The 24,932-nt window shown below is 40.1% G+C and overlaps 1 protein-coding gene across 1 annotated transcript in view; it reads left to right on the plus strand.

Annotated features, from left to right (window-relative positions):
• Window positions 1-8,645: 8,645 nt before the first annotated feature.
• The window catches only part of YES1 (YES proto-oncogene 1, Src family tyrosine kinase), a 49,520-nt gene continuing 33,233 nt past the window's right edge, over window positions 8,646-24,932 (plus strand). The window contains exon 1 of the mRNA XM_082280116.1: window positions 8,646-8,757. The gene's annotated coding sequence lies outside the window, so the exon portion shown is untranslated. The remainder of the gene's footprint in view (window positions 8,758-24,932) is intronic.

A 24,932-nucleotide genomic window follows, 5' to 3' on the forward strand; every position in this document is an offset into this window, starting at 1 on the left:
TATGCCTCTAAATATTAAATAATGATGAATTCAGCTACATATTTTTAAAGCTAGAAGTATGTTTCTAAACATAAAAATGTTTGCTTGGTGGACTGAGACTTTTTTTTAAAAAAGCAGTGTTAAGTTTTCTAAAAATGCCCAGTCCTAGCAAAACAGTTGTGAAATCTCAGATGTGATTTTTCATGTCAAAGGCCCAAGCCTTTGACCAGAGCTCTTTCACATTTTTACAGTTTTCAAGTCCCTCTGTGAAACATCATATTTCAAATGTGTTGAAACACACCAAGTTATGCTACATGGATTTCATCAGGTTATGTTTGTTGTCTAGGAAATACACTTACCTTCAAATAAAATTCTTATTGCTAGTCATAAGATTCTCCTGAGAGGACATTTTCAAATGCACTTGGTTTTGGCTTGGGCCTTTTTTCCCTCTATTGCTGCTCCAGAATTTTCTGTTCACAGTTTTTAATAGAAAAGTGGTTTCTGTAATATTTTTTCCACAGGAAAAAGTTGGTTGTGCCAAAACAATGTAATGTCCCTTTGGGAAAATAAAAAAAGAATCCAAAATGTTTTGAAGTGTCCAAGCAAATCTAAATGCCTGGCTTCAGGATGGTTTGTCATTACTCATCATAGGTTTGTCATGGTTTAGGTCCTTCATATTCCCCCATCATCTGGGGTTCCTGAATGGATTGCATTTTCCTTTAAGAACAACAGTGTCCCTTCTAGCTGTTATGATGATGCATCAAAGGTGTCCAAGCCCACATTTTAAAACCAAAATACTTTGGAACTTTCCGTGTTTTGTTTTTCTTCCCAATTAGAAAACAAAAGCAAAAATGTGGGACAATTTTGAACACACAGTCTGATTTCAATAGGCTCCATTTTGAAGGAAAGAGGAGTAGGATAAGGAAATTCTTGTGCTTTGGAAAATCCCTTTTTAACCAAAAGGGAAAAGAAAAATAAGCAAAAGAAAGCAGCATATGAACCATACTAATGTAATCCTTAATTTCATGTATTTTTCTTTAGCTGGTATTTTTCTTCTTTCAGTTAGCTACATTTTTCTTCATATTAATAACTAGCATTGCCCATTATGAGAATTATAAAGGTATCTCTTAATCCCATCATTTACAATTTATTCCGTGAGGAATGAAATACCAACGTGCAACGGTATCTGGCTTCAACAAACCAGGTGAAATGTACAAAACAAAAGAAAATAGTGAAATATGATGTTACTTTAAAAAAAAAAAGCAAAGATTTTTTACATTCCATCAGAAGTTTTACAGTTATCTGAAAAAACAGGATCAATTACTTGCATATTCAAAGAAAAGGAGGGGGAGAAAGGACTACTTGCCAGCTGCCCTTCTTAGAATGACTCAAAATTTGTATGAAAATATGTTGATAAAACCTCTCCTTTGTAAATAAATTTGTCATGTTTATAGCTTGCAGTTCTGAATTCATGGAATATACTTAGTTCTTCTGAACCTTTATAGCAATCTCTTTTTTTTTTCTTTTGAAGAATATGAACAAGAAGGTTCTGGGCAGCTGTGATGTACCATCACCAGCTTCAGCACTCATGAAGGGAGGCTCAGGTTTGGTTCGATTTTGCTCCTTTTTTTTTCTCCTGAAAGCCAGATGCCAAAGAAGCACAGTGATGAAACCTCAGGACAAATCAGGAACCTGCAGAACAAAGAGAAGAGTAACTCAAAACCAATTTTTCTTCTTTATTAATTCCTATATATTTTTTGGTTTTGAGCAAGGGGTGGAGAAGGTTAGAGCTGCTAACATCTTCCCACAACAGTTGTTGCATGGTGGGAGGTCTGTTCCAGCTCTGTGTTCCTATCTAACTGCAAAGAAATGCTGGCTTAGCCTCTGAAGCTTTGGAACAGAGCATGTCCAACCTCCTTGGCTTGTGAGAGGAAATGCAGATAAAGTTTTTGGAGAACTCACCTTTGATCTACTAAGCCTGTACATGAGAAGTGAAACTGTGCAGAGGCTTACTTGCTGTTGGGTCAGGAGCAGATGTACTATTAACACCTATTGCAAAATGCATATCCCTAATCTGCATAGGAGACTTGAGACATTTCAAATGGCTGTGTCCAGTTTGGAAGCAGAGGTACTGCTCTACAACTTAGCTGGCAAAGTTGCTTCCTTCTAACATGAGAAAGCAGCAGATTTTCACTTTGCAAGTGTCAGAGCAGTGAGGCAGGCAATTGCCAAGAACAATCTTTGCCTAGAAAAAGTGGAAGCTGGGTGGTTACAGGCAACTGAAAACTCTCACACACAGTACCAACAATCATTAACAACAGGAAACGATACAAGCTCTGCTTATAATAAACCCAGGCTTCTTCCATCTTTTCATGTCTTTTTCAGATGTTAAGATTCAAGCTTTCTACAAGTGCTGCCTCTTGAGTAGTTGTTACCTTGGCTGGCTCCATGACTCCTTCATTCAGCCCTGATACAGATTCTCAGGGAAGAATGGAAGAAGCCGTGGCTGCTTCACAGAAACAAAGCAGATAATGATAAGGAAACCAAAGGGTATTTACCTGGAGTGAGGTAAGAACTGAAAAATACCCATGCAGAACCATGTAACAGTCAAACATCAGGAAAAGAGAGCCAGCTAGTCTTCCCTATTCACCACCATTGCTCTTTCCTCATCTACTAATGCAATCAAATTGTATTTTCCTAAATTCTGAAATTTCAGAAAATTCAGGCTGTTCTGGCTGTAGGTGGCATAAGAAGTCACTGGTCTCCCTACATTATTACCTCTTTCCATTGTTATGCCAGTGAGCATAACAATGTATATATATCATTCCCTAGCAAAATTGCCTCTATGTGTTCTTGGTTTATAGAAAACTACTAGGAGACATAAACTAAGATCATGTTGGCAGAGCTGAGAAACTATAGGAAAAAAACTACAGTTGTAGTTACGCCAGCAGACCTGAGGGGACTGTAACCTCCACCTGAAGGAATGGTGATGAGAAAACTAAAGTCATGAGGAAAACAATAGAAATAGAGGGCATGCTGAGGAAACGAGCCCACATATCTGATAGCTGTCCAGTTTTCTCAGATCTCTAAATGGTGCACAACAGCTATGCCCACCTGTAATGGTGAACACCATGAGAGTGAACAGCCCCATCCTGATCCAAGTTCCATTCTAAGGATTTGCCTGACATCACAGATTGAGGGGATGATTATTCTCCTGGAACTATTCCCAAAGTAATAAATTTCATCACATTCATCTCTAAATTAGAAGGAAGGCTTTCTGATCCTCAGGGTTATGACCAACAATTATCCTCAAAACATTAGGGCAGGAAAAACAGCCTGTCACAGAAAGTTCAAAAGATCTGTTAAGCATCAAAGTATAATAAAGGGCACTCACACAGCCTGAGGAATTTGTTCATATTTAAGCAAGGTGGTAGCTCAGAGGAAAAGACCACACAGAGTCTCAAACAAGGTTTAGCAACTGACGATAGGAGAATAATATTTTTTTTTTTAATTCTATTTTACTTGGCTTTGTTCTATGAAGTCATGTATAAAAGCACCACACCAGCATGTCTGTTCAACAGGAAAAATTCAGGATGCCCTGGAAAAGAGGACATTTTGATGAAGAACACCCTTCCAGTGCTCCCTAAAAGCCACATTATCTTGGATTCTGCATCTACTAACATTATTAAGCATTACTCCCACAGTAATGTCTTAGGTAGTCAGTACAAGAAAAACAAAATACATATAACCAGTATGTACATGTGCAAGTCTCCCAAAGTCAGAAGAAATTGCTTCTTTATAGTGGTTATCAAATGAGGTCTCTTAAAGGCTATGAATGACTCCAGCAGTGATGTCAAAACCAACCCCAGTTCAGGTCAGCTTTACTGCACAAACTTCTTTTCCTCCTACTCCTTGTCCCTTTCCATTCTGCCTAAGAGTATATGACCTGCTTTGTGAGGAGGAAGGCACACATTCCAAATCTCTCAAAAGCGCAAAGGCACAAGTAAATGTATTATTTTTTTCTGAACATGTATGATTTCACAGGTTTCAGATTTTTCAAATATGAAATTTAAATGAAAAATAAAAAAAGAATGCGTGCAAGCTTCCCAATTAAATCATGCAAGAACCAAAGACAGGATGTGTAGTTGCTGCCAAAGCAGGGTTGAGTGTTAAGTGTTCATCATATATAGCACTGCCCTTGAAACAAAAGCAGTAGTTATTTTAAGTAACCATAAGCAATACTCATGTGCAATTCAAAGGAGATCGGATATAAAGAGATAAAGATTAGAGTACAGCAATACGGCTTTCATTATACAATGTAATCCAGCGTGTCTGATGTAACTGGATGTGACACAAATGTAAATAGCAACAGGTTTGGGAATAAAGGGTTTTCCAAGTCTAACATGCTTTCAAGCATAACTTTTAGTAAGTTCCAAAACAATCTTTGAAACAATGTTTTTCAAAAAGAACCCTCCACATACTTGCTAGAAGTATAATATGCATAAATAATTAGACATGTTATGCAAGATCAAACAGAAGCGCTATTTGAGAAAGAACAGAATACTAAACCTCACAAATAGATGCGGGCACCAAACACAAAGATCCTGGCCATTTGGAGATGCAGATGCATTTTAAGGCAAAATGTGACATCTTAAAATTTTGAAGTTTAACATGAGGCTTAAATAGGATACTTGCTTCAGAATAGGAAACAATTACCGATCCACCACACAGCTACTTAGCACTCCATTTCCGTACTGAACTACTATACTGGTATGTAATTTGCATTATATCCAAGGAAAATGTTTCACTTTTAAACATCAATGATTCTATTAATAGCTTCTGGAATATTAAATAGAAATTAACATGACAAAAACTACCCACTTACTCGACTAATGCTTAGAATAATCAGATTCAAAAGAAATATATTTGAGATTAAAAAGGAATATCTATGTTTTGCGAAACACCCTGTTCTTAAAATATTGATCCAAGAGCTTCAAAGTAAGCAATTGACTAATACTAATTCCAAGATGAACTGCTTTTTTGTAATATGATCACACAGTACAATGAGCAATGGGAACTTTGCACATGAATTTTAAGAGGTGCTGCTATAAAATACCATTGTTTTCCACACTTTTAAAAAGCAATAGCTAGGATGAGGCCTTGACTACCTCAGTTATTTCTCAAAAGGAGGGAATTAATTTAGGTCCAGCAAAAGTTTTTATTTCCTTTAACAGAAAAAATTGTTCGTCCATGAATCACTATAGTGTTTTTCCATTTATTCCGAATTGTTAGAAAGCAATCCCACCAAGTGTTTTCAAGAATGTCTCGATGTTTCCAGGTTACTACCATGCGTACCACAGATTAACTTTTGGCACGTACTGCTAAAGCTCTTCAGAGAATCAATCTGTCCATCTCCCTCAATATCTCAGGATACAAGTTCTGTATTCCCCAATTACAAACCACCAAACCCACATCAGTGCTTGAGATATCTTAGTCTGCCTTTCTCCACCTCTATTTCTCCTTCCTTCTTTCTGTTCTTACACCTGTATTCCTCTATATCACCCTGAAATAATTTATTTGGCATAACATCTACTTGATCCTATCATACGGTTTTGGTTTTTTTTCAAATTACTCAAACACATTAAGGATTGTATAAATATAAATTATCACTTTAGAAAGTAATTCAAATATATAAGAATTTTCAAAGCTAGTACACGGAGAATGCCTTCCTAAACGTAGGCTATTTGCACAAATCTTCAAATTTAAGTTAACGCCAACTAACTACACAACACGGATGAGGAGTCAGTGAATGCTGAACCTGTCTGAAGGGTTATTTGGGAAACAGTATCCAGCAAATGGCAGCAATGAACCCCTGCATCAGTAGCTTCTTACACTTTATTCCAGCCATGCTAAACCATGCGAGGGCAGCTCCTCCCTCCTCCTTCCTGAACAAAGTCAAAAATATTCATTTAAAGCAAAAGAATAAAAGAAGGGGAAACTCCTAGAAGCAGGCACTGGCCTCGCCTGACTAGCAGCTGAGACTTGTGCTAGTTTCAGCTGATGTCTCCTGAGTGAATACCAAACAGTGTCAGCCCACCTGCACTGCAACACATTTGAGAGCCCACTCAGTAACAGCAGCAGTGAGGGAGCTTTACCCAGGTAACATGTGGCAGACAGGTTGCAGGCTGCCTGGCTGGCAGGCAAAAGATAGCAATGACACCCTCAGTCCCATCCTGTGCAGGATTAATCAGGCTGAACCACCAACAGTTTGATCTTTTAAAGTCACCTGTTCAACATTTCCTTATAAAAGGAACACTCTGAGGAACACTCAGACTATCAGTGACAAGTGCACGACAATTTAAGAAGCAGCCAATTTTTCCACTGCAATGAAAGCATGTCTAGCCTCCAAGACTCCTGACTCAAACCCTCATCTATTCTTTCACGCCCATATGCTGTGAGTCTGAGCTTGCTCTCAGCTATGGGACCGGTCAGCTCGTCTTCTCCCCAACTGCTCTGCTATTTTAATCACACTGTGCTTGAAATTAAGCGTGACAGTCTCTCCACTATCGGCAGAGTCAATGACTGGTGCAGCCCCAGTACTGTCTGTGGCAGCCAATAGCACACATACACGTAAGACAGAAAGTAAGGGACACAGTTAATAGCTCAGCCTTTCAGAAACCCACCAATTCATTCCTTACATTGGTCTTTAGGAGACAAAGCAACAGGAGAGGTGTGATGAACTGAGAATCCCAACAAACCTTTCAGTGCCACACAGGCAGAGCCAGGTGCCATGAGAAAGGACTACTATGTAATCCCATCCATCAAGACCAAACCTGAAACCCAGAAGTCAAATTACAGCGACAGCTGGCAAGAGCCAGTATGTCTCTAACTATGAAGCTTTAGCCCAATGAGGCAAAATTTTTTTAGTGAGTAATTTTGAAACATAATGATGATAAGACAACAAGGTCTTGTGTTTTTCAGATACGCAAGTTTTACCATTGTGCTGGAAAATTAACCAATCAGCAACGCTTGCCTGTGTATACAAAACCCCTCAAATGGTATGGGAGTTCAAACCTTGCTCACTCAAGACTACCGTAAGCTCAGCTGGAGTTGTGAAGCCATGGCAGACCTACAGCTTCAACCAGTCTGCAAACTGTTAAGTGATTCATTGCCCAGGCCAATTTGTAAAACTCACTCTTGATTTTTAAATTAAAAATCAATTCTGTATAATGTGAGTCAAATTTCTGACTGAACAGGAAATTATAAACTCCACCACTCTAACAGGGTTACATGAGAATGACTTGCGGTATGGAGTCTCCGAATCTAAGACACTTTTGGGTTTTTGTATTTTGTTAACAGCTTAAGTATATCTATGGTGCTCTAAAGCCAAATACATGTATTTGCTTTATCTGAAATTCAAAAATACAAATGGTTTTATTCTGCAGCATTGCCTTCAAGATAAATTTGATCTCCTGTCTCAATTCTTTTTTTTAGGACTAAACTATATTAGGTTATCATTAGTGATCAATACAATTACTGCTTTATGATCAGCCTTTAAAGAAAATGAAGTGGAGAGAGATGTAGATTTGACTACTAGAGAGATGAAAACAATAAAAGATAATGCTGAATGAGAACCGCCGATTTGCCCATGCAAGTTTCAGTAACTTTGGCTCTTCAGGTTGATTTTTTTTTTCTCTTCTTTCGCTTTTTCCCGCAGTCTGCACTTCTGAACGATAGATGCATTTGAACCACCTTTTTTCACGAAACACAACTTGACACGAATCCGATTTTTTATTTCTTAAAATAGGAAACGCTGACTTATGGAACCGCGATGAGTGGGGAAACCCGTAACATAAAATTCCCCGGAGTTACTGGTGCGTAATTTACAGGCTCGCTCTTTGTTTGCTCGGTGTTTGGGCGACAGGTCTGTTCCGTGGTGCCACCCTGGGCATTCCCGAGCTGCCGGCGCTGCTCCCCGCCGGCCGCTACAGCAGCCGCACTGCCGGAGGGTCGTTCTGCTTCTGTTTGACCCACAAGAAATTAAATGTACCGAGCCTAAGCCGTGGCCCACCTGAAGATGCCTAGGCGAGGAGTTTTAAAAGTTATTTTTGTTCGCTTTTCACGCGCCACGCCGAAGGGCTCCGCTGCTGGAACGTTTCAGGTTCAGCTTCTCTGCCAAGAGAGGCTTGCCGAGCTCACCAGCCCAGCACGGCGGGAGGAGCAGCTCCCCCGGATCTACCCCGACGAGGGTCCCTGCAACCCAAGCCCGGGAGTAGGCGGCCGCGCTGGGGCGAGCCACGGGGCAGGGCAAGCCCCGGCTCCCTCCCCGCCGCCCCCGCGCCGCCCCGCACGCCTCCACCATGTTGTCTCGGTGCGCGGGGCGGCGCGGAGGAGGGACCGCCGCCGCTTGCCCGGCTCCGCGGGGGCCGCCCGGCTCCTCCCCGCGGCCTCCGGTTCGGGCGTGGAGGTGCTGCCCCGGCCGGGAGGCGCGGCGATCCCGGTCCGGAGCGCATGGAGGGAAGCACGGTGCGGAGGAGGGCCCGCGGTGCCCGCCGGAGATCCCGGCCGTAGGGGCGGGGTGTCTCCTCCTCCTCCCGCAGCGAGGCTCCAGCTCCCCGCACGCACCGGAGCGCTCGGCTCCCTCCTCCTCGTCCCTCCTCCCTCCCCCTCCTCCCCGCTTCCCTCCCCGGGTCGCCGCGGCTCCGGGAGGAGCGGGGGGGCCCCCGCTTCCTTCCCTCCCCCCCTCCTTCTCCCACCCGCCACGCCGAGGAGAGGCAGGTGAGGCCCCGGCCGCGTCCCTGCTCCGCCGCCCCACGGGAACGGCGGCCGCGATGGCGGCGGCGATGGAGGCGCTAGGCCCCGGCCGCCCTGCCCCCGGCCTCGCCCCGCCGCCGCGCCCCGGGGGCGGGGGGCGTCCCGCTCCCCCGGCCCCTTCTCCTCTGCAGAAACTTTCTCGGCAACTTTCTCCCAGGCCCGAGCCCCTGCCCGTGGGGCCGAGGGGTCGGGCGGGCGGGAGCCGGGCTGGGCTGGGCGGGCTGCGTGGGGCGGGCTGCGGGGAGTAAGTTTGTGGGGGGAGGGCCCCGTGACCTCTCCTTGGCCCGGTTCCCCCCGCGGCCCCTTCCCGCCGGGCTGCCGCGGGCGCTGCGGGGCGGCTGCTCGTCCGCCGGCGGTGGCGGCGTTCACCGCCCGGGCTGGTGCTCGGCGTGAGCTGCTCCCGGCGCCGCTCCCGGTGCGGGGCCGGAGGATGTACAAGGGCAACATTCGGGAGTCGCCTGTAGCTTGGCCTGCGTGGTTTTATTTTCTAATAATTTTTCTAACGCATCCCCCCCTTCCTTCCCCCCCTCCCCCCCCCATCCCCACCCCACTGTTCTAGTTTATATCCCTTTATCGAGCTTGGGACATGACTGCTTAACATTTCTGAGTCATTAATTTAAATGTTCAATCATCACACTTCATTAAGGCTCCTTGTCTTCCTCACGGTTAAAATAAAATGTATTGGACACACACAGGCCCCTGTTCCTGCGGACTCTGCACATAACTTTCTGCTCTGTGTGGACCTGCAGGTTTGATGTGCTTAAAGTTGTGTGCTCAGGCCAAGGGCTAGTGTGATGACTTCTCCAATATTCAGTATTACAAATATGTGAAGTTTATGATACGGTTATTTATTATATTAATATATGGGGTTCTAGGTTTCTTGCGTGCATGTGGGTATGGTCCACTTGGCACTGGGAAAAGTAGGACAGAAATATTGCTGAAGCTCATGTTGTTAAGGTGTATTCAGATGTACCTGCTGGATTTAACCCTAGGCAGAGGCCAGTCATGAATTAAAAATTAGATGTTTGGGTTTTCTTAAAGTGGTAGAATGTTCCAAAACCAGTTTTGAAACTTGGAGTGTGTTGACAAAGAAAGTGTATTGGTTTTCACTTAATAATTCATAGACAGCTGAATGATATTTCAGGCAAATTTTGCAAGTGAAATTGATCTTTAGGCAGGAGGGCCAGATACAAAAGTTTACTTCAGACCTTGAAGAGGGATAGCATTGCCTTGTCAGTTACCTTTGCAGTATCTCTGTTGGTAGGTGGTACAGTTCAGCCATAACCATGTTTTTGTAGGCTTCATAGAAGTAAGAACCTTTCCTTTCCAAACAACAAAACCTTGCCCTTCCACTCTTGTTTCTGATGTCTAGCTGTAAATTTAGCTATAGGAGCTTCCTGTTGAGCATAAGTATAGAGTGGAGACTGTGTGTATTTTGCACAGCCAGGGTGTTGTGGTTAATTTTGGGACAAGGTAGCATCTGTGATGGGAACAGAGACAGCAGCATGGGCACTCTGCTTGTGCGGAATTACAAAGAAAAAGATCCAGTGATACCAGCTGTGACAGTAGTTAGTAGCAGGAATTGCCAGTAATTAATTATTCCATGTGCTTTGTTAGCTTTATTTCCTTAGCAGGTGCGGCTCAAATAGAACTGTAATCTCTGTGTGCCTTCAGTCCCTCTAGTAACTCTTCTGGCTCTTAGCTGATTTCAAATAAATTTGGCAGCAGAGGTCTCCCAGGTGAGCAGTTTCTAGAAAATTTGTGAAAGTAAGGAAGCCAGGTAGAGCGGAGCTCTTAACCTGCACGCCAGGAGTTCATGGCAATGCTTACCTCAAGCTGGAAATTGATGCAGGAAATGGGGCCTCCCTGTTTTTGCTGCTTGCAGAGCTACTAGTTATTTAATACCTCAACCCCAGTACCATTCCATCTGGAATGAGAGTGGTGAGCCCAAAGCAGGTTTAGTCTATATTCTGTATTATAAAGAGAGATTTTCAGGGAAATATTTGTTACTCAACAACAGTTCTTTGGCTACGAAACTAATGAATGGAATCGAAAGTATACTTAAATTGTTGCATTATTTTGAAATAGCTGGAAAAATACTTAATGCATTTTTGGTGTGCTGCATACTGTGTAACGGAATTATTTAAAAACCTTACAATTTAGGGGTTTTTATCAATATTTGTGCAACAGAGCAGAGAACTATTCTTCTGCATTAAAGAAATGCTCTTCATTTTGAGCTTTGTGCACTTCTGCGGCTCCTGAAGAGTGAAATCGTCACTCTGTTTGGTCTGATAAATCATGGCCGTCATGTGACAGCGATGCGAAAGTCTGCGGTGTGGCACATGTCAGATTATGTGGTCAAAGTTTACTTTATGAACAAACTGGCTGCATGGTTTTACTTTTCCATATGTGCTGCCTGTGGACAAAAGCTGTGTATTTTCAGTAGATAATTCCTTAGTTAAAAGAAATACGTTCTTTCATCCATATTCCCTACTTGCATCCAACTGTTTTGCCACATGCTTTGATCACAGTTTGAGTAAGATACCTTGATGTTAATTTAAAAATTGGTGTCAGTACTAACACAAAAACGACTTTAGGAATGTGTCCTTATTCTGCTGTGTTGCATCAAGCAGCCTTTTTCAGGTAGGACACCTTCTGTGTGTACATACACAGCCTGTGGTTTCTGTGAAGTCCTCCTGAAAGGTTTCAGGCTTCTAGTACTGAAAGTCCTGTGTCTGTTGATGGAACAGATTGATCCATGGGGGAGAACTGCAGTTTTTCTAACTACTGTAACAGAATAGGTTAATTTTTGTCCTGGAGGAACCACCTCCAAATACAAGTAAATAACGCAGTCTCAGGATTTATTTCATTTTGTTCTCCTTGAGAGTGCCAGTAGGAGGCTGTTTTATAGTGATGGATTTTATGATATGGCAACCACTTTTTTTAATAATTTTTTAAAATATGAACTGCTTTACAGTTGCCATATGGGAACTTCTTTCAATCACTACAGTCCCTGGCTGCATTCGCACCAATGATTAGAGCTGTAGGGTTCCAGATTGTATCACCAAGTGCCAGGTTTCAAAGGTAAACCTGGACAACATCCCATGTGTATTCTGAGTTTAGTAGGGAAGAAGTCATATTGAAAAGATGCTGTCAACCAATTGTAGGACAAGTTTAATTTTAGGTTATAAGAGGTCGTTCTTACTGCCTTCTCCACTTATGGGGGTTTATCATTGATGCCAGTGCATCAGAACAGAAACTGGCACCAAAGTAAGTTATTGAAATGAGTGGGACTGCCCCCTTAGGTAAAGTTAACATGCACGGCTGATTGCAGGATCAGAGATCAAGATGATAGTAATGTTAATGCTAGAAATTGAGTAAGTAAACACTATCACTTATGCATGAGTTTTCTTCTCTTTAGATTTAAACACATATTGTTTGAAAATGTAAAGGATACCTGGAAATAGGATGGGAAATGCTCTCTGTTGTCATTTTGGGTTGGCACTGCCTAGAGCACTGGGTTTCATGCTGTGTCCCATAAGTCAGTGGACCAAAGCCATGCACAGCTGAAATCAAGCCCTCGAGCTGGACTTGTAGCTAGCCCTGGCTTGCATCCGAGCCCCACAGCTCAGTGGAATACTGCTGTAGACATCATCACTAGCTGTGTTTAAGGCTGTGTTGACTGTTGTGGCCAAGAGTGGGGTTTTGTTTTGATTTTTCTTGACTGTAGTATTAGGTAATGTTATAGAGCATGGTTGGAGAATGCTGAGGAAGTAAAACCTCAGACTGGAATAATTTGTATTTTAGCTTCTTGAACACTCTTAGTTGTTGTGTAGGGAAATAGATAACTTTTTTTGCTAACTTGGCTGTATTTTATCATAGTATTTTTGGAAGGCAAATGCTTTTATAGTAGCGTTACATGAGATTCTAGTAAGTATCAATATTGACTGCACCTACATCTTAAATGTTTATGTAAATTTTGAATTCTGATGGTGCTACTGAACATCACATAATTTGTCTTTCGAGTTCAGGGAGATGAAAAACTTCTATGGCTTAAGATGTTTCTGTGGCTTTCTTCACACCAGAAGTCTAGAGGAGTCTGGGAAAACTAAATGATTCTTCAGAAGTGATGAACCCTTTTAGCTCAAATTTTAGGGTTAGCTAGACCAGGCTTATAACAGTGAATACCTTTATTTAATTCCATTGACAGTGAAGTTGAGAGTTGAGTAAACACACCCACATCAGTAAATCTTTGTAGATCAGGGCCTCTAACTGTTTTGGAGAAACTTTCAGGAGAGTTTTGTGGCATTAATCAGACATTTAAACTCAGTCTTCGTATTGGAGGAGTTTGATTTAGTAGGGTTAATTTCCTTTGCACATGCCCAAAGCACTTTCTAGTGTTGCAAAACCGAGGCAGTAATAGTGTTTTATTCATGATGTGAATTATGGAGTATAAGTGCAGTCAGGTCTCAGGTGTCCTTCCCAGGACTGACAGCCCTGTAGCAAAGGGTCAGAATGGAGGATGGTTTTCCTGTACCACGTTTGCCCATAGTTCAGGCAAACGTTTTGGTGGTACATGCAAACTTCGGAAATAAAATAGAGTATCTGGGCTAAAGGTTTTGAAATTTTCAACCCTACCTAATGGCCTCCCAATTGTAAGAAAAGGCAGTGCTTGTGTGAGGTATTTAAAGAGTAATTAGAGGGTGCTATGGATCTCTTGTGTATTGCAATTGTGTAGCATTATAACTGTTTTGGCAGTCAGCCAGGAAAGGGAGACTTAAAACAAATTAATAGTGAATAATCCAGTTTTAAGAAGTTATTTTAAGTGTGGTTAGATAACAACATTAATATTTATGCTTAAAATGTGGCAAAGATAAAACAGGTCTCAGTTGTTATGTGTATCTTCTTGCTTTTCAAGAACATTTTGTTGGAAACTAAAATCATGACTGACACTTGTAAACACAGAAGAGTAGAAGAAAAACCCTCCAAAGTCCTTCTCTTTCTTTACATACTCCTCCTGTTTCTGGTTGATTTTTACCAGCTCATCTTGTTCAACATAAATACTTTATTTTGCCAGTGATAGTACCCCAAAGTCCAGAAGCTAAAAGACTGCACCAAGGATAGCATGGCCACAGGCTCTTCTGGCTCCTAGGCTACCTTTTTGCCATCCAGTATTGCCCAGCATTTCAGATGGTAGTGAACTTCTTGTCTGACTCAGAGGTGTTTGGGCTTGATGGACTTCTGGTCTAATTCATAAAAACTGTCCTTTCAGTAGGCTTAGCTTAACACGGGCCTCACAGATGAAAACACTTTTAAGGTTTTGGTCAAAGTATGCTTCACTGAAAAATGAATATAGAATTAATGTCTAGAAAATATTCTTGTTTTCAGAGCACACATTTATCTGAAACTAGCATTTGTTTGCCAGACTTAGGGAAGAAAACATTATCAAAGCTGAGGCTGAGGGAGGAAATTTTAAAATAAACACAAAAGTTCTGTATTTCATTGTAAAGTGTTTAAAACAAATCACCAAGATTAGTCATACATCTTTTTAGTTCTCTTGTATCTCCTTTCTTCGCCTTGATTTTGATCTGTTTTTCTGGAGGTTTGAAGTTTGAGATAAAAACCTTACATTACTGATTCCCAAACTGAGGTCTTCAGAAGAATATTAACAGAAAAAATGTGTAGTGCTTCAGTTAGAAGTTGATCAGAATTAGCCTGTGAGAAACACAGAATTAAGTGTGACATTTAGCTCTGAACTTTGCATAAAACAGGGGTCTCCAAACATCTTAAAAATTACAGATCTGCACCAAACCTAGTAGCAAAGTTTCCATTTTAAAAATCTGTAAAGACACGGCATTTGTATTCATGTGAGGACTAAGCAAGGGTGAGATGAAATGGGAGGAAAGCTTACAGTGATAAAAGCAAGTGGTTTGTGTCCTTCCTCCTGTACCTTCTTGAGCTGAAAACAGAACATGCCAGCAGAACATTTTGCGACTTCTGGTGTTTTGTTGATAGCTAGTATTTGGTGTTTGTGACCAGCTCTGATTACAGTAGTTCAGTTGAAATACTCCTCATTTCCTTGGAGCTGTGAACTTGCAGCGATGCTCTGATGAAGCTGTGAACATGCTTAGTAATGCATCTTATGAGCTTGTAGGTAATGTCTCCTAACAGGAGATCCTGCAATACTTCAGTGACAGATGAACCTGAAAATACGGATTTTTGTTTTCTTTTTCCTAATGCAAATTTATGCAGGACTTATTTAAGTTCCACAAAGCAGAGACCATTCTCTGCTTTGTGTGATGACTACCCCAGGTGAGTTGTGTATCATTCTTGTAAGAAGGCTGTCCCTTACTGTATGGGGACGGAAGACATGTATTTTTATTGATCGTTTGGGGTTTTTTATCCTAAATCTGAACAGATCTTCTCTTTGATGCACATGTTCTTTAACTAAAGCATACTAAAAGAGCGGTTGTTATAAATCAGACCAGAAGTCTATCTAGGCAAATACCTGTTGTCTTGATTTTTTGATTTTTTTTTTTTTTTTTTTTTTAAATTCACTCCATTCAGGATAAATTCTGAATGTCTCAAGTAAAAGTTCTTGGAAGTTTAGTTAGAGGGAAATTTTCAGTATGGGTTCTTTGAGCAACAGATGGCATGTCTGCTTCTGCCTGTCCTAAATAAAAAGTATTCCAGTTTGCTTTCAGCAGTAATATCTTAAAATGTTAGTGTGCTCTCTGGCTTGTGAGACGTGATATATGGGATTTTTGCCAAGGTATATTCCTTGATTTTGTTTTTTTGAGATTCCGTCGCCATATATTTTAGAACAGAAGTTGCATGAATAGAATGACAAAGTCCTGAAAGCAAAGAGAGGGATGGGTTTGCTTAGCTGATACTGGTGTTAAATATTTGTTTAAAGGACGATTAAAGGTTATAATACTATTGGCCAGATCAGTTTATCCATACCTAACTGAAAAACATTCAATGGGGAGAGAAAAAGAGTATATTAGTCTCACTGTAGGCAGCCATGTTGAATTCTGTTTTCATAGTAAAGCTAAATATTCTATTCAGGAACACTTACAGCATAGGGCAAAATACTATTCCTTTTGAATACAATTACCCATGAAGAAAAGAGAAGGGAAAATAAGGATATTCCCTGAGTTGTTACTGCTGGTCAGTTGGGGAAATTTTCTTGAGTAGCATTTGTTTTTTTCAAGCCCAAGAAGTAGGCATTGTATTAATGTTCTGTAGTTGGTGGGGAAAAAAAGGGTTATTTGTTTTTGTTTGGTGGGGGGATTTTGTTGTTTTTCTGTGGCTCTTAAGTGAGAGAGCAAAATTCAAGCACAAAATTCTCAACTTCAGAACACACAAAAATTAAATGCTAACTGTATATGGCTTTAGAGGCTAGGATGCAATAGTAATATGGGTACCTTTTTTTTACTTTCAAGTACAATTCTGTACTGTATTTTAAGTAGTTACACACTTAGAACACAATTCATAAATCATAGTGATTGAGGCTATTTAAAGTGATAAGCTTTCAAAATATCTTGCTGAATAACTGCACATTATGTAATTTGCTAAAGATATCTATCTTCTTTTTCATTTTAGGAATTATTTCTTAGCTTATACACTGTAGAAACCGTAGATCTGATTGATTCAGGCTATCATGATGTACATAAAATGAGACAAGTGTTAGTTTATAGATGAAAAATTATTTCCGTGGAAACGTTTGACTTGTTCATGCATAGTAGGTGTATTTAAATATTCTGGAATTAATTTGCATTGGTTATTAAATCTAGGGCTCTTTGATTACCTCCCCTTCCATTTCACTTAGGTCTGACGTACCATCAGAATACTATTTAAATCTGGTGCATACATGGTGAAATCATAGCCAAGTTAATACATGACTTACATTAACAAGCATGACACTTTTATTTTATATGGTTATTTTAAATTATTATTTTACCTCAGATTTACATTTGGGCTTCTTCGATCTTTTCCCAAAGAAAGAGATTGAGCCTGACCAGTTGGTAAAATATATTGACTCTTACATATTAGGTTTACACTAATCCTGTTAGCTTTTTGCCAGGGGCATGGATTTTACATGCATATATTTAATGTTATAATACAGTGTCTTAATAATTCTCTTAAGCTATATATATAATTATTTAAGCAATGAAAGTGCAATTTCTATGCAAGACAATTTGTTTTCTTCCTAGTTTGCATTCAGTGGTATTTGAATGGAAATTTTGATTGAAATGCATATAAATAACCAGTGTTACATTTTAAAGTACAAGTTAATGTGTTGCTTCTTAGATAAGGATATAGAGGGCAATAATTCTGGTGCAAACCACATTTTGTTTTAAATCTGATAGATTTATTTGCAAAAGGGAATATTAGCTTTAGTTTGTGGATAATTTTTGGTGACCACAACCTATAAGGCATTAGAATGGATAGATCTCATACATTGAAGGTTTTGTTTTCTTTGAAAATAGAAACAAAGAAATCTCTCCTCTGTCATTTAACTTTGTCTTCCCCAGATGTTTCTAAGATTCTAGTCAACCAGTATCTACATAATATTGAGGGGTGGAATATTCTTTACACTTGCAACAGCTTATGTTACTTTAGATATTTGGGTATTCAAATTCTGATTTCAGGTGGTTAGGAATGAGCTCTGCCAGTCTGGTGATTTAAATTTGTTTTAAGTTTTGGTAGCTAACAATGTAGTTTGAATATTTTTTTTAATTCAGTATAGGTTATCTTAAAAATAAATCTGTGTCTTTATAGAAATTTCAGTTAAAAAAATTATTTCTTTCTCCACTTTAAATATTTAAAAAATCCCATCAGAAGGGTAACTTACTATTATAACTATGTATGGCATGGTCAGTCAGCATATGACTTAATTTGGCTTCATAAGTCTGTTGTACTTTACTTTTGCTGTTATACAGATAGTTAGAAGTAAACATTGTTTACTGCATTATGTGTAGTACAGTGTAGCCAGGTAACCAGGCAGTCTATGTGATGGAATCAAATCATATTTAGGCCAACAGAGAAACCTGCAAAAACTTCTGAGCCAGTGGATTGATCACAGCCTGAGATGTTCTTGAGGAAACCCTGAGCGCTCTGATGGAAAATTTGAAAAGTTTGCAAGTGTTACTGCTGCAGGATTTCTACAGCTTGGAAACCATGCCAATTAACTGTTGCTTCTCTTAAAGTATTTCCTAGATTTGATGGATTTTGACTTTTCCCTCGAGTTCCCCTGAAACTGAAAGCCAAAGCAGATGCAGATAGTACAGTTTTAGATAGTACAGAATATCTGAGTGGGATCATTCCCTTTTAAAACGTTGCCATGTAGAATAACTTCTCACATGCTTTAAACTGAAATGGAAATTAGACTTTTTTTCACTTTAGAAAGATTTGTTGCAGGGTAATTTGTTTGTTTGTGGCAGTTTTTTGGCTAATTAGGAACTGGAAAATCTGAACCTGTTTTTATTCACAGATATTTTAGCATTGCTATTCTAGGATGTGATCCTTTTTCACACTGAAGTCAAGTGCAAAATTCCCCTTGACTCCAGGGAGAGCTGGATTAGCTTTACACAAAAGGACTAAATTGTCCTCTGGGATAAGTGGAGGCAACTCTATTGAAGTAGACTTCATTAGAGTATAAAATGAAGACAAAAAAAGTGTTGCTTGCCTTAACAGGCAGTGAAATTGGATCTGTTAGCTCAAACAGCTAGACTAATTTAGCAGTTGAATCAAAGATTTTTTTCCCTTTTTCAATTAGATAGTACAGTTATACTAGTTCACTGCATTGAGCAGTGAATAACACGTGTCACTTAACATTGACTACAAATATTTTTCAGAAACTAGAATCTCTTTATAAACTTTTTTGTCTGTGCAGCCTAAGAATTATCATGAGAAAACAAACTGTCAGCAAACTTTTGAGCAGTTTATCCTTAAGTAGATGAAAGGAATCTGTTTGAATTGCTGTTTAATCTAGTAGGCTTTACATGACAAGTTTTGTGAGGTTTGGGGAGCCTTGTTTGTATTTTCTGCCTCAGGCTGGCATCCTGAGTGGCTTTATGTAGTCTTACTGAGGTGAGAAGAGGGTAATTCATTTACACCAAAAATTGGTCTGGATGTTATCCCATGTGTTTGGTGGTGGTGTCTGGAGTTATCCTGTTGAGTTCCACAGTAGACAGTAGTGCCTTTGGCATCTTTCACTAATGCTTTACACAACAGTATCTGCATTGTGTACACAAATGATGAAGTAATCATACTTGACATATGAGCTCAAATGTAGTGATTTGATTACTTACGTAATACTCTGCTATACTTCTTGTAAAATCTATCATTTGCACTCTTGCGTATCAAGTTTTTCTTTCTGTGCTTCTGGTGTCTGTTGGAATCATGAATTAATTCAACTGTGTGATTATTATGACCTAAGCACTTTCTGTATGGCTTTCTTGTACTTTATCCTTGAAATTTCACAAGGGGAAGGGGGATGGGAATACTGTAATCTCCTTAGAATAATTTGAGAATGAGCCCTTAAATGCTGCCCTGCATTTCTTTGGTAACATTTCAGAGGTGAAATAAAATCCCCTCTCTAGGAAGCTTCACAGAGCTCTTAGCTGTTTAGCATATATAGCTGTGGAAAAAAAAAAAAAAACCTCCACAAATAACTGTTGCTGCAATATTTAGCTGGTATTAAGGGGTTAAGTAGTAAACTGAAATTCTCTGAAACACTTGAGATGCTAAATTTACAAAACACGACATAAGAACTGTTTTAAGATTAGTCATAGTTAGGAAGCTTATTGAAGCACTGGCATCTTCCTGGACACATCCTGTACTTTTGTGTCTTCAGCCTGCTTCATCTATTCACAGTCCTAACTGCTTTTTGGTTTTTAGAAACTCTTGCTGCAACTTCTTTGTGACTAAGGCGCATTGTCAGTCAGTCCGGTCCTCCCCATGCCAGCCAACTGCCCCTTAATGCAGCAATTCACTTGAATAAATAGTGCTCATACTTTAAGGAGACAATTGCCCACCAGAGAGAGTGCCAAGTTGATTTAACTTTGTAGGGGTGTGAAAGAGTTTTTAAATGGGTGCTGTCAACTAGCGTTGGCCCAGAGCATCAGCTGCTTGAAAATTGTTATAATCTGATTTGGATTATGTCAAAATTTGTTTCAAATATTTTAGTCAATCACTGGGCTGCAGAGAGCATTAGTACCCCAGAAGTGGTTGTCAGACAATTGTCCGTGGTCTGTCAGAACTACAGCGGATGTGTCCTGGCCAAACGTACAACACGGCTTTTAAAATGGACTCCTTTTTGGCAGTACATCACTAAATTGGTGAAAGAATACAGGATTCATGTTGTAATCTGCTCTTCCAGTTGCATTTAATGCCACAGCATGTGTTTGAAACACTTAGTTGGATGTATAATACAGTGTAAAACCACAACTTGTAGCCTGTCATTACTGCAGTGCTTACAGAGTTGAGCTACCATTTAGCCAAGCCAGCTACTGGATTATCCATTACCTGGAATTGTTTAAAAGTGGACAGAATTTATGAAAATTGCATCGCTTCTTTGCTGGCCAAAATTTTTTGATGCATCTTTAGTTTTAGTGGAGATTGAAAGGATGCTTACCTTCTAAGTACACCATCACTTGAGTGCAGAGGGTTTAGTGCTGTGCTTTCTTTCATCCCTGAGTGTAAGGATGGACCTTTTCTAAGCATAGTTTGAGTCTGAGATTTCTTCACTGCACTTCTGAAGGGAAAAGAGAAGGTGAAAAAAGTTAAGAGAAAAGCATGTGGAGAAGATGCTCCCTGAAATTTCTGATGTTTCTGTTTCAGGGAGGCCAGGAAATCTGAGAAAAGAAGTTATTTCTGTCAAAAGCCTGACAAAATATGGTTATTATCCTAAATGTGTAGAAAGGATGCTGTTAACAAAATACTCAGTTTAAAGGAGAGAAAATTTCTTATGGGCATGGTGGTAAGTAGTGAGTGTATTTGGGGGCAGGGAGGAGGGTGTTTTCCTTGCTTCTCTGAGGTCATTAGGCCATTACAGCTGCAACAACATTGCTACTAGTTTACATACATTTGTGGAGAAAAAAAAGAAGCATTGTTATTTCAGTGCCTGGCTGGAATAAGTAGTTTGTTAAGCAGTGCTGTGAGATTGTTAGTTGTTTTAGGGACATTTCCATTAGTAGACGTGCAGCTATTAGTAAGTGTATTGTAGACATCCAAAGAAAAAAACTGAAACATAAGCTTAGATTGGAGAAGATGAACAGACGCTAGAATAACTTTCAAAAGTGAAAGACAAGCTGTTAATTTGGATCTGTCAACATAGCATGGAGAAGAAATCACGTTCAACCACCTTGTGTGATGAGATTGGCTGGGTAGATGAGAGCAGAGCAGTGAACATTGTTTATGTTGACTTCAGTGAGGTTTTCAGTGCGGTCTCCCATAGCATCCTTATAAACAAACCAGTGAAGTGCATGCCAGGTGGGTGAACAGTGAAAGCGACTGGAAACTGTCTGACCTGATGGGCTCAAAGGGTTGGCATCGGTGGCACAATGTCTCAGGTGGCTGAAAAGCTGGTGGCCGGTCACTAGCAGTGTACCCTGGGGCTCAGTACCAGAGCCAATCCTGTTTAACACCTTTGTTACTGACCTGGGGGTCACACAGAGGTGCACCCTCAGCAAGCTTGTAGGATGAGCTAACAGACCAAAGAGGGTTGTGCTGACATCCAGAGGGACATCGACAGAGGAATTGTCTGATGGGAACCTCCAGAAGTTCAGTAAAGGGAAATTCAGTGATCCTGGGGAGGAACAACTCCAGGCTCCGGTCTGTGGTAGGGTCCAATCAGCTGAAAAGAAAGTGCAGAAAAGGGCACAGGGATCCTGGTGGGAAAGATGTATGTGAGCCATCAATGTACACTTGCAACTAAGAAGGTCAGAAGTGTTCTGGATGCGTTAGGAAAAGTTACCAACAGATCAAGGTAGTGATCCTTTCCCCGTACTCTGCACTGATAAGGCCCCACTTCGAGTGCTGTGTGCTTCTGGGCTCCCCAGTACAAGAGAGACATAGCCATACTGGAGAGAGTCAAACAAAGGGCCATTAAGATGACTAAGGCTCTGGAGAATTTCTCTTATGAGGAGAAGCTGAGAAAGCTAGGATTGCTCAGCCTGGAGAGGAAAATGCTCGGGAGCACCCTATGTGTGTAAATAACCTAATGGGGTGGAATAAAGAAGACAGAGCCAGGCTGCTCTCAGTAGTTTCCACTGATGGCACAAAGTAATGGGCACAAATTTTAATACAGGAAATTCCATTTAAACATAAAAAAAAAAGGAGGTTTTTTTTTTTATGGTAAGGGTGATAGATCGCTGAAACAGGTGGTCCAAAAAATGTTGTGGATTCTCCATCCTTGGCAAGAACTCAAAACCCAGCTGGACACAGCCCTGAGCAACTTGCTGTCATTGACATGCTTTGAGCAGGGGGGTTGGGGTAGGCATCCTCCAGATGTCCCTTCCAGTTTCAGCTGTTCTGTGATTTTCATTGAAGAGGACCAAAACAATAAATGTGGCAGCTGAAATTAAACAAAATACAGGTGTTGAAAAGGCAGAATATTTTTGTTTGTTTTTGCAGACAAATTTGTTTGTTTGTTCCTCCCAGCTTTCTTATGCCAGTTTGGGAAGAGGGGAGAAAACTCTCTGCAACTGCATTGTTCTCTTGCTTGTCTTAGCCTTCTGCTATTAATATCAAGGCCGTGTATGGCTTTATCGTCAGCTGTGTCCTCTCACTCCTGCAGCAGTAGCAGTGAGACTACTGTTAACTTTCCTGCTGCCCGGAAGACTGGGCAGCACCAGAAGCTTTAAGACAAGGAAATGTTTTTATCTCATATTTGGAAAGGTGTTTTTTTCAACATCTATAATTAGGGTAATTTTTTTTTTCTTCTTGGTGCTGTAAAAACATAGGATGTGAACACTGTGCTTGCTCCAATGGTCTTTTTACCAATCTTGATAATATGGCTTTTTTAATCTTCTCCCTCCGTTTGACTTAAACAGACTGAATTGACGAATCTGTGCTGCTCTTCCGCTGGTATTAGAACTACAAGCTTCTATTAGACTCATGGAAAATACAAAGGTGAAAAAGGAGCTGGAGCAGTTGCATGTGGATTTAAACACACTGTTAGGTTTAACCTTAACATCCTACCAGTAGAAATACAGTCACAATGAATCTAGCATTTGAGCCTGCACCACAGAAAAGCACTTGATCAGTTTGTAAGACTAATATTCAACTCTTTGTCTTTGGACTTGTGAGTTAAAAGAGATGAAAGTTGGCACTGTGTTGAAGAAAAATTGTGTGAATTTAAACCTGAAACTTAGATGGTACTTAAAAACTTTGTGTTATAAAACTGCAACTTCACACAATTGATGAGCCTAAAAATACTTGTGCACATTGTTTTAGTCCATATCTCAAGTTGCCTGCTTATTGGTTGTAATTTCTACAGAAGTTCTCAATTCCAGAAAGATGTTAAAAGTTTTACTTCTCTTTGAATGTTGTCTCATTTGCAAATGAATAACTGTCTTCACAAGCTCATTTGTGTTTTCTGGTAATTAGGACAGCTATTACATAGTTGAATGGCTACTGCTGCACAGGAACATATATTTATGGAAGTATTATTTACAGACTGGAAAGATAAGAGAGGCTTTTCGATGCAATCAAATGTTTGTAGTATTACTGTTACAGTAAATCTTTATCATGTACTGATCTTCCTAAAGATAATGCTTAAACCTTCTGTGAAAAAATGAAAACCACTTTCATGTCTTTAGAGAGGCCTGCTTTGCATTTAGAAGTGCAGCTTTCCAAACAGCAAGCAAGCAAGGATCATTGTATTGTAGACAGTGAGCAACAAATACGACACCTAAGATAGCTTTAGCTAAAATATAAATTCATGTGTGTGTGATCTATAGTGTCCTAATCTGTATATGACACTACTTGAAAAAAAGGCTTCAGGACAGATATGGGGAACTACAGATTACTAAGCCTGACATCTGTTCCAAGTAAATCAGTCAAAATAATAATAATGAAAGTAACGTGGATAAACATGATGTATTGAGGAAGAGTTAAGACCCTGCTGTGAAGGGATGTCATGTTTTGCAAACTCGCTAGAGGTTTTTTGAAGGCAAGTATATAAATAAAGATCTGACAGAAGGAATTTCTTTGGATGTCCAACAAGAATTTGACTAGGACACCCACCAAAGAATTTTGAAGAAACTAAGCAGCCACAGGATAGTGGGAAAGGATTTTATGTGGCTAAATTAATGACTAAAATATAAGAGGAAAAGTTGGTAGTGAATAGAGTATAGCGGAGCTCCAGGTAACAATTGTCCAGGGTTATGTTAACAGAGCATGTTCAAGTTAATAAGGTGTATAGAACAAAAGTGAGCTCACAGACTTTACTGATGGGTAGCAGATGCAAAGGCAGACCCTAGCATTACACAGGGACTCAACATTGCTCAGCAACCAGACATTAAAATGGCAGATGAAATTTCTCATAAATTGCTTCATGTGTTCTATTTGGAGTTGGGGAGGAACAAGCTTGCCTTCTCATCTAAAAAGATGAGCTCAAAGCTGACTACTGCCACTAGAAATGGTTAGGAAAGAAAGGGAGCATAATGATTATAACTTTTAAGAAATTTAATCATCTTACACAGTTTTGCCCTGCTTACACCTAGCCCTGTAATCACCACAAAAAGAACGTAGTTGAAGTTTTAAGGAAGAGAAAATCTGAAATATGGAACAATTTCTATAAGAGGAGCAGCATGAATTTGTTAAGGTAGAAAAGGTGACCAGAAAGTGGTGTGACAGAATCCTGTTAAGTGTTCAGCAACCAATGGGACAAAAATAGGGGGTGTTTATTCACTGTCTATTTTAGTGCACACACACTAAGAGGTATCTAATGAAAATAGCGGCTGATGAATTGAAAACAGACAAAAGGAGGTGGTTCCCAACAGAACGTGTAATTAAGCTATAGAATTTCTTGCCCCAGGAATTTAAGGAGTCTAAACATTACATCAGTGCAGAGGGAAACTGCTGTTTTGTGGAAGAATCATCAAATACCTACCTATTCTTGTTCAGGA

Source organism: Coloeus monedula (genome assembly GCF_965178545.1).
Source record: "Coloeus monedula genome assembly, chromosome: 1".
NCBI lineage: Eukaryota > Metazoa > Chordata > Aves > Passeriformes > Corvidae > Coloeus > Coloeus monedula.